The sequence below is a fragment of the Schistocerca gregaria genome, chromosome 4 (assembly GCF_023897955.1).
Source record: "Schistocerca gregaria isolate iqSchGreg1 chromosome 4, iqSchGreg1.2, whole genome shotgun sequence".
In the NCBI taxonomy this organism is placed as follows: domain Eukaryota; kingdom Metazoa; phylum Arthropoda; class Insecta; order Orthoptera; family Acrididae; genus Schistocerca; species Schistocerca gregaria.
The window spans coordinates 470,706,206-470,717,970 of NC_064923.1; the positions used below are offsets into that span (position 1 = coordinate 470,706,206).

The 11,765-nt window shown below is 46.7% G+C and overlaps 3 non-coding genes across 3 annotated transcripts; 2 read left to right on the forward strand and 1 right to left on the reverse strand.

Annotated features, from left to right (window-relative positions):
* Nucleotides 1-2,844: 2,844 nt before the first annotated feature.
* On the reverse strand, nucleotides 2,845-2,919 carry Trnas-cga (transfer RNA serine (anticodon CGA)). The gene has a single exon. It is a non-coding gene; the product is annotated as a tRNA-Ser (tRNA).
* Nucleotides 2,920-8,831: 5,912 nt separating this feature from the next.
* Trnas-cga (transfer RNA serine (anticodon CGA)) lies at nucleotides 8,832-8,906 on the forward strand. Its single transcript has one exon. It is a non-coding gene; the product is annotated as a tRNA-Ser (tRNA).
* Nucleotides 8,907-9,131: 225 nt separating this feature from the next.
* On the forward strand, nucleotides 9,132-9,206 carry Trnas-cga (transfer RNA serine (anticodon CGA)). The gene has a single exon. It is a non-coding gene; the product is annotated as a tRNA-Ser (tRNA).
* Nucleotides 9,207-11,765: the final 2,559 nt, after the last annotated feature.

An 11,765-nucleotide genomic window follows, 5' to 3' on the forward strand; every position in this document is an offset into this window, starting at 1 on the left:
AGCAGAGAAGGTACATGGTTTCTGTGCAGGGAGATGCTGTGCCTCGTTCTATGAAGTTCATGTTGTACAAACTAAATTACGTCGCACATTACCTCGATGTGGCTGGTATTACCTAGCAAAAAACCGTACCTTTAGTCTAATCGCTCCCAGCTTTTCTCTTTTGATATCTCATTACTGTGATTACATTAACGGGCATCGATCCTCATTGGATAGTGTTCGACAATAAGTTGTTCACTATTAGAATTAGTTAGTTTTGAAAGTATCTTGTGAGCGAATTTCATGTTCACTGAAGATTTGTTATTCATTAGTATGAATTGGAATTTATTAAGCTGTTACTATTTATTAACCTGTTGCAGTTTATTAAGCTACGCGATTTATGTAAGCACGCGTTTTCATTGTCATAGTCAGATAGCGATCTTGCAGTTATTGGGTCTCCGTTTGTTTATAACAGTGCACAATTTCACTCATTCAGGCTTGGTGGTTCTATGTACACTAGCTGTTCAATTACTAAAACAGTCATATTACAGGATCTTACTGGAAATTAATTACGCTAGATGTAAGTCGTGAATGTCACAGTAAATTAACTAGAAACTCCAGAAATATCCCAGTATAAGCCAAAATATTCGGGACAGATAAAGCTTTGCCAGACAGTTAGTCGAAACCGGATCCCTGGATTATCTTCCTGCGGGCACGTAGATCTAACCTGTCACAAGCGTTCATCCTTGCTAACACCTCGCGAAGAGAGAGACGTCATTCTAGTAATGCCTCCGAGCCGATTGTTAAGCAACTACTGATGCTCTATCTCTTCTCTTGAGGGCTTAGCAAGAGCGAGTGCGTAGGCACAATGTCAGTACTAGCGTAAAGCTCTGAGTCTGTTTTTGTGGCAGGCCACGTGTTACTCCATTAGATAAGAATACTTGAAATAAAAGGCAATGTAATTTAGTGTTTCGGTCTATTTTAGTTTGTAACTATGATGTGCGAGGGAGTTAGAATATAAATAAAATAGTTTTCTGCGTCCGACACCTCTTTATTTTACCACTATGCGTTTCGATTCTTCACACCATTATCTTTAGGTGCAGAACTATTTAGTTATATCGATTGTATTAATGAGAGCACAGACGCCCTTCGACTGCAGTACGCCAAGAGTAAGAGAGGACAGATTAGGTTGCGTCTTTTGCTGCTCATAAAATTATGTATTTAGAAAAGGTACTGTTAAACTTAAGAAAAATGTGAGTTTGTTAGAGTAAAGTGTACTCACATGCAAGCAGAGTCGAAAAAAGGCTGCATACTGCTACTTGCTGAACGCGCTCTCTGCTTTACATTGTTTACGCTCTCACTTCAAAGATGTTATTAATGTCAGAGATATTATTGCTTGCATTTAAGTACAAATGTAAATGAATGGAGCAGTTGCTGGACCGTGCCAATTCATTACTGTCTATCACAAGTCGATTATTATCTTATACAGTTACATTCAAAAATGTTTTTCTTTGTAAAGAAAGCTTCATATATAAAGTTTTTGTTCTCTTGATAGCATGTAGATACATTGAGTTACTACTGTCGGCTTGGATAAGCTGCTATCTTGAGATCTCCAAGGTTCAAACATTAGAAAAAGTTACAGATGTAATCGTAAAACTTACAGATGTAATCGTAAATTAAAGATTTTTCTTTTTGAGATAGATTCATTATACAGTTTATGGGTTCATGTTGCGCGATAAATTGTACGTATGTTTTTTTTTTTTTACCATCGTAACGGACTGTGAATTTTAAAACACAGTTACCTTTACATAAGTTCATACAGTCAATATACAAATTCCAATGTACTCCTAAGTAACTTTATCTCACATATTGCTATATCATGTAGTATTCTTCTTCTCTCGCACTAGATGTCATATTGAACTTTCCAATTATATTACCGTTGTACATGTTGTAACGTGTACACCGATGCCCGAAACATGGCACTGAAGTGATAGCGTCTTGGTGTATTACAATAATGGATGCATTAGCCTAGGTTACTGATTTAAAGTGGATAATTAAATATTTCACAACGTGTGCACACATATACATTTCCTTACACAGTGATAATATGAGATAGATAGTAAGGAAATAGTGGAACATAACTTACAATTGGTAAAATTTTGTTTATCGATGACTATGCCATCACTCAACGTCCAGGTAACAACTAAATAGGGTGATTATCTAAGCGTGATACTATAGTAATTTACAGACAGGCATCATGGCATTTGATGGCTTTAGAGGCCAATACACAGATTAAGTAGATAGAGAAATAACGAATTACCAGTGAAAAGCATGCAGATACAGAACTTCTAATGGACAACATGTGTCTGTATTCCAATGGCATTCCAATCATTGAGACTAAGAAAATGTATAATTGTGCACTCATTGTGAAATATGTAATTGTCCACTTTAAATCAATAACTTAGACCTTGGGTGATAGCATATCTATCCATAATATATACACCCATTATTGTAATATGCCAAGACGCTATCACTTCTACACCACGTTTTCTGCATCAATGTTTACATTACTATTAAACAAATCTGTCAGTGTTAAAGCACATCAGAATGACAAGTCAGTAGAAACTGATGTTTTCGAAACTGCCTTCAAGTGGTCAATTAGAATCAACTGTTGAATGACTCTGAGACAGAAATTAATGTTCAGAAAGTAAATGAAGTGAAAATTCATTACAGGTTTGAGTATACTATAGCTTGAAAGTTGAATATGATGTCCACTGAGAGAGAAACAGTATTATGGACCCAGAATGAGATTTTCACTCTGCAGCGGAGTGTGCGCTGATATGAAACTTCCTGGCAGATTAAAACTGTGTGCCCGACCGAGACTCGAACTCGGGACCTTTGCCTTTCGCGGGCAAGTGCTCTACCAACTGAGCTACCGAAGCACGACTCACGTCCGGTACTCACAGCCTTACTTCTGCCAGTATCCGTCTCCTACCTTCCAAACTTAACAGAAGCTCTTCTGCGAACCTTGCAGAACTAGCACTCCTGAAAGAAAGGATACTGCGGAGACATGGCTTAGCCACAGCCTGGGGGATGTTTCCAGAATGAGATTTTCACTCTGCAGCGGAGTGTGCGCTGATATGAAACTTCCTGGCAGATTAAAACTGTGTGCCCGACCGAGACTCGAACTCGGGACCTTTGCCTTTCGCGGGCAAGTGCTCTACCAACTTTTTTTTTTTTTTTTTTTTTTTTTTTTTTTTTTTTTTTTTTAAGCTCAGATTTTACACTTCAAATGGAAAATAAAAATATTACAAAAAAAGAAAAGAAAAAAATCAGTCTGTGCATAAAATAACCTCCCATCTTTTTGGTTACTTTCATGGAAATGCGATGACAAAGCCACAAAACTGAAGTTGTACTAAGGCACTTATGCAAATAACATGTACAGAAATATGTCAATGAATACTTAAAGAAAATGGTGTTTCTACACACACTAATTATTAAGCTCAACAAAAATATAATCACAGCCTACAATGCTTATTTCACAAACTACTAACTACATTTTTTTTTTTTTGAGAATGCATTTAAAAAAAAAAAAAAACAAGGCAGCCATGCGCAAAAAGTTGCCAATAAAGTGAACTAAAAAGGGCCATCTTGCTCGCCGCGGTCACATTGCTAGGCGGGCGGCCAGGAACGGGCGGTCGTCATTGCATTGGACATCACCAGCCACCAATCGTTGGAGCGCCCGGGGCCGCTGCACACAGTCAGAGACTGTTTCTGTTACCATAGGGGAATCGTGGAAAGATCACATCTACAAGTTAATGTCTTCTCACACCCGGCACACCCCAGCTGGGTGGTGGGTCCATGAATGACGAACCCAAATAGTTCGCAAAAAGGTTCCGGTAATCCTGTCTGTTCGTTAAGACCAGAAACTCGTCGATCATATAGTACCATAAATCGAGGACGTCTTTGTCTCCATCGCGGTATATGTAGTGTATCGCCATTCCTCGTACCCAATTAACCGCATTCATCCGTGTCATAGGGAAATAGACAGCGTCGGGATGAAAGAGTTCTTGGGGTAAAATCGAAACGTAGAGGCGGCGGAGCAGGAAAGCCAGGATCTGGCGGATCAGTTTCCAGCACTCACGCGCGGGGCCACAGTTCAGTCTATGTTCGTCCGTGTCTAACGTCGTGCAACGGGGGCACACAGGGTCGTCAATTAGGTGAATGGCATGCAGCCGTTGTCGGGTTGGAAGTTTCTCGTTAACGACCACATACCACGTCGATCGCACGAAAGTAGACAGGAACGGTGCGTGGATGGCTCGCCATACTCGTGGCCAGTCGACCGTAGGGTGGCGCCGTACAATGTCGTTATCCGGAGTCCAGTGCTGGAGAGCACTATAATAAGTCTTCGCTGTCGGATTCCGTGTCTCCGATATAACCCGCAACACATAGCTATGCTCTACGAAAAACGTTCTAATGTGTGACAGCGAGGGCGATAAATGTCCAACTGGTACTGGTGGGTACAGCGTACGTGGGGCCACTTCTTCAATCAGTAGGCCGGGGAGACTGGCTGTTGGTGAAAGCCAGAGTCGCCTCATGGAACGGAGATACAGTGCCAGCGCTCTGTGCTTGACGTGAGTGAGTCCAACACCGCCTTTGTCGAAGGGTAAAGTAAGCGTAACAAAACGGATCTTGAAAACAGCACCATCGTTCACCACGTGTCCAAACACTGCCTGTATCCTGGAAGCCATCGTGTCCGTTATCGGCAGTACATGGGCGTAATGGTTAAGGTGAGAAGCCATGTACACATTAACGTATTGGGCGCGTTGCAAAATGTTCAATGATCTGAATTTATTGAGACGAGCCTCTAAACGGAGTCGTCGTAAGACCATACGATACGTAAAGGCCGCCGTGCGTTGTATTTGTCGATGGAGTGATATCCCTAAACACTTGAGCATCGGGACCTTTGTCAGAGGTACGGCCAGACCTGCAGGCATTCCTCGTCCTACCTCCATGTAGCGTGATTTCCGAAGGTTGAGCACACTGCCTGCCACCGCCCCATACTGGTGGAGCCAGGAAAACGCCGTGTGTATTTCGTCACCAGACCGTGCTAAGAACATCACATCGTCGGCGTATGCACCACATCGAAAGGTTACGGAACGGAGGGTAAGTCCTTCTAAGCGTCGCCGTAGTCCGTGAAGAGCTGGTTCGAGGGCAACGGCGAAGAGCATGGCAGAAAGAGGACAACCCTGCCGGACGGACCTGTTGACACGGATGGGGGCGGACCGACAGCCGTTGATCATAATCCTCGTGACAGCCCCATGGATCAATCGAAGCACAACAGACGTCGTCAGACGCGGGACACCGATGTGTTCCATAACAGTACGCAGGAAACCATGGTTAACGCGGTCGAAAGCATGGTCGAAGTCCAGCGCAACAAGAGCGCCTTGGAGGCGGCAAGTTTGCATGAGCGCCACCACGTCTCTATAGGTGCTTAAAGTCGTAAACACATTAGTGTCGCCCCCGAGGCAGGTTTGATCAGTGTGAATGGCCGCCATTACCGTAGGTTTGAGCCTCTCACGGATCATGCGTGTCAACAGCTTATAGTCAGTGTTTAGCATTGTCAACGGGCGAAAATCAAGAGGGCGACGGCCTCCGCCGGGTTTGGGCACAGGGATCAAGAGACCCTCAGTAAAGTCAGATGGTACCTGAAAATCGGCGTCCAGGAGTTCACTGTACATCCTGACCCACATTGGGCCCATGAGATCAAAGAACCGCTTGTAAAATTCAAGAGGGAGGCCGTCAGGGCCAGGCGTTTTGTTGGGAGAGCCACGCAACAGAGCCTCTCGCAGTTCTTCCAAAGTCACCGCCGACAAGAGCGTAGCATCATCTTGTAGGTTCCGAGAGACTGGTAGGTCAGATAGGACTTCCCTGACCCCTACATTCATGTGGGACTCCCTCTCGTAAAGAAGTTTATATGACTGTGTGAACGCTCGGACGATATCCATTTGTGCGTCAACGCGTCGCCCGTCCTCCGTCTCAACCTCGGTAATGAGCTGCCTCTTGCGTCTTCGGCGTTCTTGAATGATATGGTGGAGGGAAGGTCGTTCACCACGAACATCATCAGTCGTCCTCGCTCGCACCCGCACACCCGCAAGACGTACGGCGTTGATACGAAGCAATTGTGCCTTGACGCGTTGTACTGCTGATTGTCGCTCTGGCGACGGCGGTTGTACAGCCAGTTCGCGGAGCGCAGTATAGTAAAAATCAGTAGTCGCAGTATACCAGCGCGCTCGGTCGCGTCCATAGCTGACTAATGTTCGGCACAGTGCGGGTTTTGCACACCGTAACCACCATTGAAGTACAGAACGGTAGGTGGGTAAACGCCGGTGGCAATTGCTCCATGTGGACTCGACTGCGCGTCTGCAATTTATCTCATCAAGAAGGGCCACATTGAGGCGCCACGGACCCCTACTTCGGCGGACGCGCTGGCGGGGAAGGGTGAGAGTACACACATATGCGAGGTGATCCGTGAACGCTGCCGGCCACATCTCAGCGTCGACAACGGCCGATCGTAGGCCGCGGGTGACGTAGACTCGATCCAAACGGCTCGCGGAGTGACTAGTAAAGTAGGTGTGTGCTCGACGGTCGCCGTGTTGGATGATCCAGGTGTCCAACAAGGCCAAGTCCTGCACAAGTGCCTGGAGTGCCGGGCAGGTGGTATAGTGTGGCTCCTGGTCGGATGGGCGGAGCACACAATTAAAATCGCCGCCTACTACCAAGTGGTCGGTATTGCCCTGGAAGAGCGGGGCTATATCTTCGGCAAAAAAGGTGCGCCGTTCTCTCCTTTTGTCGGTGCCTGAAGGAGCATATAAGTTCACCAGTCGTACTGTACCAATCGTGAGTGCGACCCCCCGGGCCGACGGTAAATAGGAGACATCAGTGGCCATTATCCCTTCCCGCAGTAGAATCGCCGTACCTCCGCCGCCCACATCTGCAGGCATAGTGTAGGCGTCATATCCGTAGGCATCGAGACAGAGTCCTGATCGGACTTCTTGAAGGAAAACAACGTCCAGATCCGCAGCGCGTAACGTATCCTTCAGCATACGGGTCTTGACATCAGATGTAATGCCATTGACGTTGATCGTGGCGAGGCGGTATGCCTGGCCCATCAAGTCTCGGGAGGTGACCATGGTATGACAGGAGGGCAGTAGTCGTGACGTGGAGCGCCGGTCTTGCGAAGTGCTAGGCAACGACGAGAGGTGCTCATGCCGTCCTAGGCGTCTGTCGCCGGCCGCGTAGACGCTGCCATCGGCATCGGTGTATCGTCTTGGTTCTGAAACGCATCCTGCAACTCCATCTCCTGCGCCCAGTCGCCCAGGGACGTTGACACCACTGGATCTCGAGAGGCAGACGGAGGCAAGGGTGCATCCCCGGTGTCGGAGCTGCGGTGATCTCCCGCATCCCCATGTGGTCCAGACCCAGCGGTAGTGGGAGAAGACGTCGAACCGTGTGAGACGGTAGGGTCGCCTGTGTCGGCGCGGTGGAGCGGTTGAGGCACCTCGTCATCCAGCGGTGTCGCCTCGGGCTGTTCTACGTCGTCGGTTGTCTTGCGCCGCTTCTTATGACGCTTGGGTGATTTCTGCTTACGCTGCCGCGCCTCTGTTTCCGACGTAGGGCAAGGGGAGCACGCTGCATCCTGTGCTTCAACTTCCATCGCACCGTCGGCGAGCCGTTGTGACGGTGCGCCGGGGTCCGACGAAAGGACATCAGTAGCATCAGCACTGAAAGACGCTTGGGGCTCCGTGGAAGCTACTGCAGGGTCCTCCAAAGCTCGCACCAATACAGTGGGGTCGTCATATACAGCTGGCGTCTCCCGTCTCGCCGCCGCAACATACGTAATCGGCAGAGAGGTCGGTGTCGACGGACGAATCTGGTCGGTCGAGGGTGTCTGCACGAGACGGCGTTGCAGGCATTCGGTACGCATGTGTCCCGTCTGGCCACAACCGGAGCAGGTTCTCGGCTGACCGTCGTAAATAATTATTGCCCTGCAACCAGCGATCGTGAGATACGAAGGAATATGGCGATGCAGGTCAAGACGGACTTGTCGCACCCCGTTAAGGACAGGGTAGGTGTCGAAGGTCTTCCATTTTTCGGCCGTGTGGCCGAGAACTGTTCCATAGGGTCGAAGAGCAAGGGTGACCAAATCCGCTGGAACTTCAAAAGGGAGCTCAAACACGCGCACATTTTGGATTCCCAATCCAGCACGTTCAAGCGTCACCACACCCACGTTTCCGTCTGAGTGGCAGAACCGATAACCTGCCGTCGAGCGTCTGAGAAGTTTGTCACATGCTTCGTCGTCAGTGAACTTAAGATATACGACGCTGGAGACAATAGATAAGTGGATACCGATCAGCTCGTTAGGATCAACATGTACCACATCGCGTAAAAAACGCTCTACTTCGTGGGCCTTGGGTCTAGAGTACGTAGTGTCGAACTGCAGCTTGATCGTGGCTTTCCGATACGAAAGAGCCATCGTATGTCAGGAACGTGACGGCAATACGTAACACTAGCGCGCCGGCGCGGTAAACAACAACACACCCGGAAACGCGACACGGAGCGGCCGGGACGTACCGCACCGCTCCACAGCCAAAGGCCGACTTAGCACACTCCGCTGCAGAGTGAAAATCTCATTCTGGAAACATCCCCCAGGCTGTGGCTAAGCCATGTCTCCGCAGTATCCTTTCTTTCAGGAGTGCTAGTTCTGCAAGGTTCGCAGAAGAGCTTCTGTTAAGTTTGGAAGGTAGGAGACGGATACTGACAGAAGTAAGGCTGTGAGTACGGGACGTGAGTCGTGCTTCGGTAGCTCAGTTGGTAGAGCACTTGCCCGCGAAAGGCAAAGGTCCCGAGTTCGAGTCTCGGTCGGGCACACAGTTTTAATCTGCCAGGAAGTTTCATATCAGCGCACACTTCGCTGCAGAGTGAAAATCTCATTCTGGAAACATCCCCCAGGCTGTGGCTAAGCCATGTCTCCGCAGTATCCTTTCTTTCAGGAGTGCTAGTTCTGCAAGGTTCGCAGAAGAGCTTCTGTTAAGTTTGGAAGGTAGGAGACGGATACTGGCAGAAGTAAGGCTGTGAGTACGGGACGTGAGTCGTGCTTCGGTAGCTCAGTTGGTAGAGCACTTGCCCGCGAAAGGCAAAGGTCCCGAGTTCGAGTCTCGGTCGGGCACACAGTTTTAATCTGCCAGGAAGTTTCAGTATTATGGATATTACGATTTCTAAAAGTAGATGATCTGCAATGGTACTATAAAGTGACCAGTTCTCATAATGTTATCTACAGTACTGGCAATTAAAACTGCTACACCACGAAGATGACGTGCTACAGACGCGAAATTTAACCGACAGGAAGAAGATCCTGTGATATGCAAATGATTAGCTATTCAGAGCATTCACAAAAGGTTGGCGCCGGTGGCGACACCTACAACGTGAGGACATGAGGAAAGTTTCCAACCGATTTCTCATACACAAACAGCAGTTGACCGACGTTGCCTGGTGAAACGTTGTTGTGATGCCTCTTGTAAGGAGGAGAAATGCGTACCATCACGTTGTCTTTGATAAAGGTCGGATTGTAGCCTATCGCAATTGCGGTTTATCGTATCGCGACATTGCTGCTCGCGTTGGTCGAGATCCAATGACTGTTGACAGAATATGGAATCGGTGAGTTCAGGAAGGTAATACGGAACGCCGTGGTGGATCACAACGGCCTCGTATCACTAGCTGTCGAAATGACAGGCATCTTATCAGTATGGCTGTAACGGATCGTGCAGCCACGTCTCCAACGCTGAGTCAACAGGTGGGGTCGTTTGCAAGACAACAACCATATGCACGAACAGTTAGACGACGTTTGCAGCAGAATAGAGTATCAGCTCGGAGACCATGGCTTTGGTTATCCTTGACGCTGCATCACAGACAGGAGCGCTTGCGATGGTTTACTCACCGTCGAACCTAGGTGCACCAATGGCAAAACGTTATTTTTTCGGAGGAATTCAGGTTCTGTTTACAGCATCGTGATAGTCGAATCCGCGTTTGGCGACATCGCGGTGAACGCATATTGGAAGCGTGTATTCGTCATCGCCATACTGGCGTATCACCCGGCGTGACGGTATGGGGTGATATTGGTTACACGTCGCGGTCACCTCTTGTTCGCATTGACGGCACTTTCTACAGTCGACGTTACATTTCAGACGTGTTACGACCCGTGGCACTACCCTTCATTCGATCCCTGCGAAACCCTAAATTTGAACAGGATAACGCACGACCGCATGTTGCAGGTCCTGTGCGGGCCTTTCTGGATACCGAAAATGTTCGACTGCTGCCCTGGCCAACACATCCTCCAGATCTCTCACCAATTGAAAACGTCTGGTCAATGGTGGCCGAGGAACTGGCTCGTCACAATACGCCAGTCACTAATCTTGATGAACTGTGGTATCGTGTTAAAGCTGCATGGGCAGCTGTACCTGTACACGCCATCCAAGCTCTGTTTGACTCAATGCCCAGGCTTATCAAGGCCGTTATTAAGGCCAGAGGAGGGTGTTCTGGGTACTGATTTCTCAGGATCTATGCACCCAAATTGTGTGAAAATGTAATTACTTGTCAGTTCTAGTATAATATATTTGTCCAATGAATACCCGTTTATCATCTGCATTTCTTCTTGGTGTAGCAATTTTAATGGCCAGTGGTGTATGTTGTGTCCCATTTGACGTCGTTCATTCAACCTTTAACAAATATTTTACGTTAACTGCCTCATTGGAAGTAATTTTTCCGACACTAATAATTGACGAAATATTATCACCTGTTGTATTTCCTGTTTTATATGACTGACATTCTACTGTTTGCACTTTAAATGAGTCACATTGTGTTCTCTCACATATTATTGCAAGTACGTAACTACTGTTAAAAAATTGTCATTATTCATGTGACTGCTGCTATTTCATTGTACTCCTCTCTGTTACTCTAGGGCCCAACTGGTACCCTGCAGTATGTAACCAGCAATCAACTCAGACATATGGGGCATTTCTTGATGTGCTACACCCTTATGACCCTACGTTGCCATGAAATAGTTACGCCCCTATAATCGTGGGGTAATGTTATTTTAGGCCTATTCTGGAATTTGTATTTTTCTGTAGTAGCTTATGTAAAGATAATTTTATTATTTATTTCAAAACCACAGTCTGTTACCATGGTACAAAAAGAAAAATGCGGTTTATCCCAGAGCATGATTTCATAACCTGCACACAGAGAGAAGAACAAAAAGAACTAACGTAAAATCGTTACTGTATGATTACAGCTACAGGAGTTTGTACCTGTGCCAATCGGAAGATGTATTCTCTTCAACGTTTTGAAGGCTACATTCAATTTCATTTAGAGGGCAGAAGAATAGTACATCAGTGACATTATTAGCAAAAGCAGGTGATGATATTGGCTTTTGTCTACATTTGGGGGTTTGTAAATGGTATGAAAATGGTATGTTGATATTCCTTTTAGGTTTCATGGCAGCCAACCTCACAACCTCTAAAAAGTGCCCTTACAAAGTGTGACTAGAACATCGACCTGTACGATATCATTGAAATCATTCCACACATGAATTTTGAGAGTTGTTGAAGTAAATAATTGTCTTACGTAGTCAGATTTTAAAACACTTCGAGAAGCCACTGCATTCAATCATATGCAGTGATTCATTTTTTTTTTTTACTTCGTTATTCAATGCTGCAGAGCCTACAGCGAAGTGT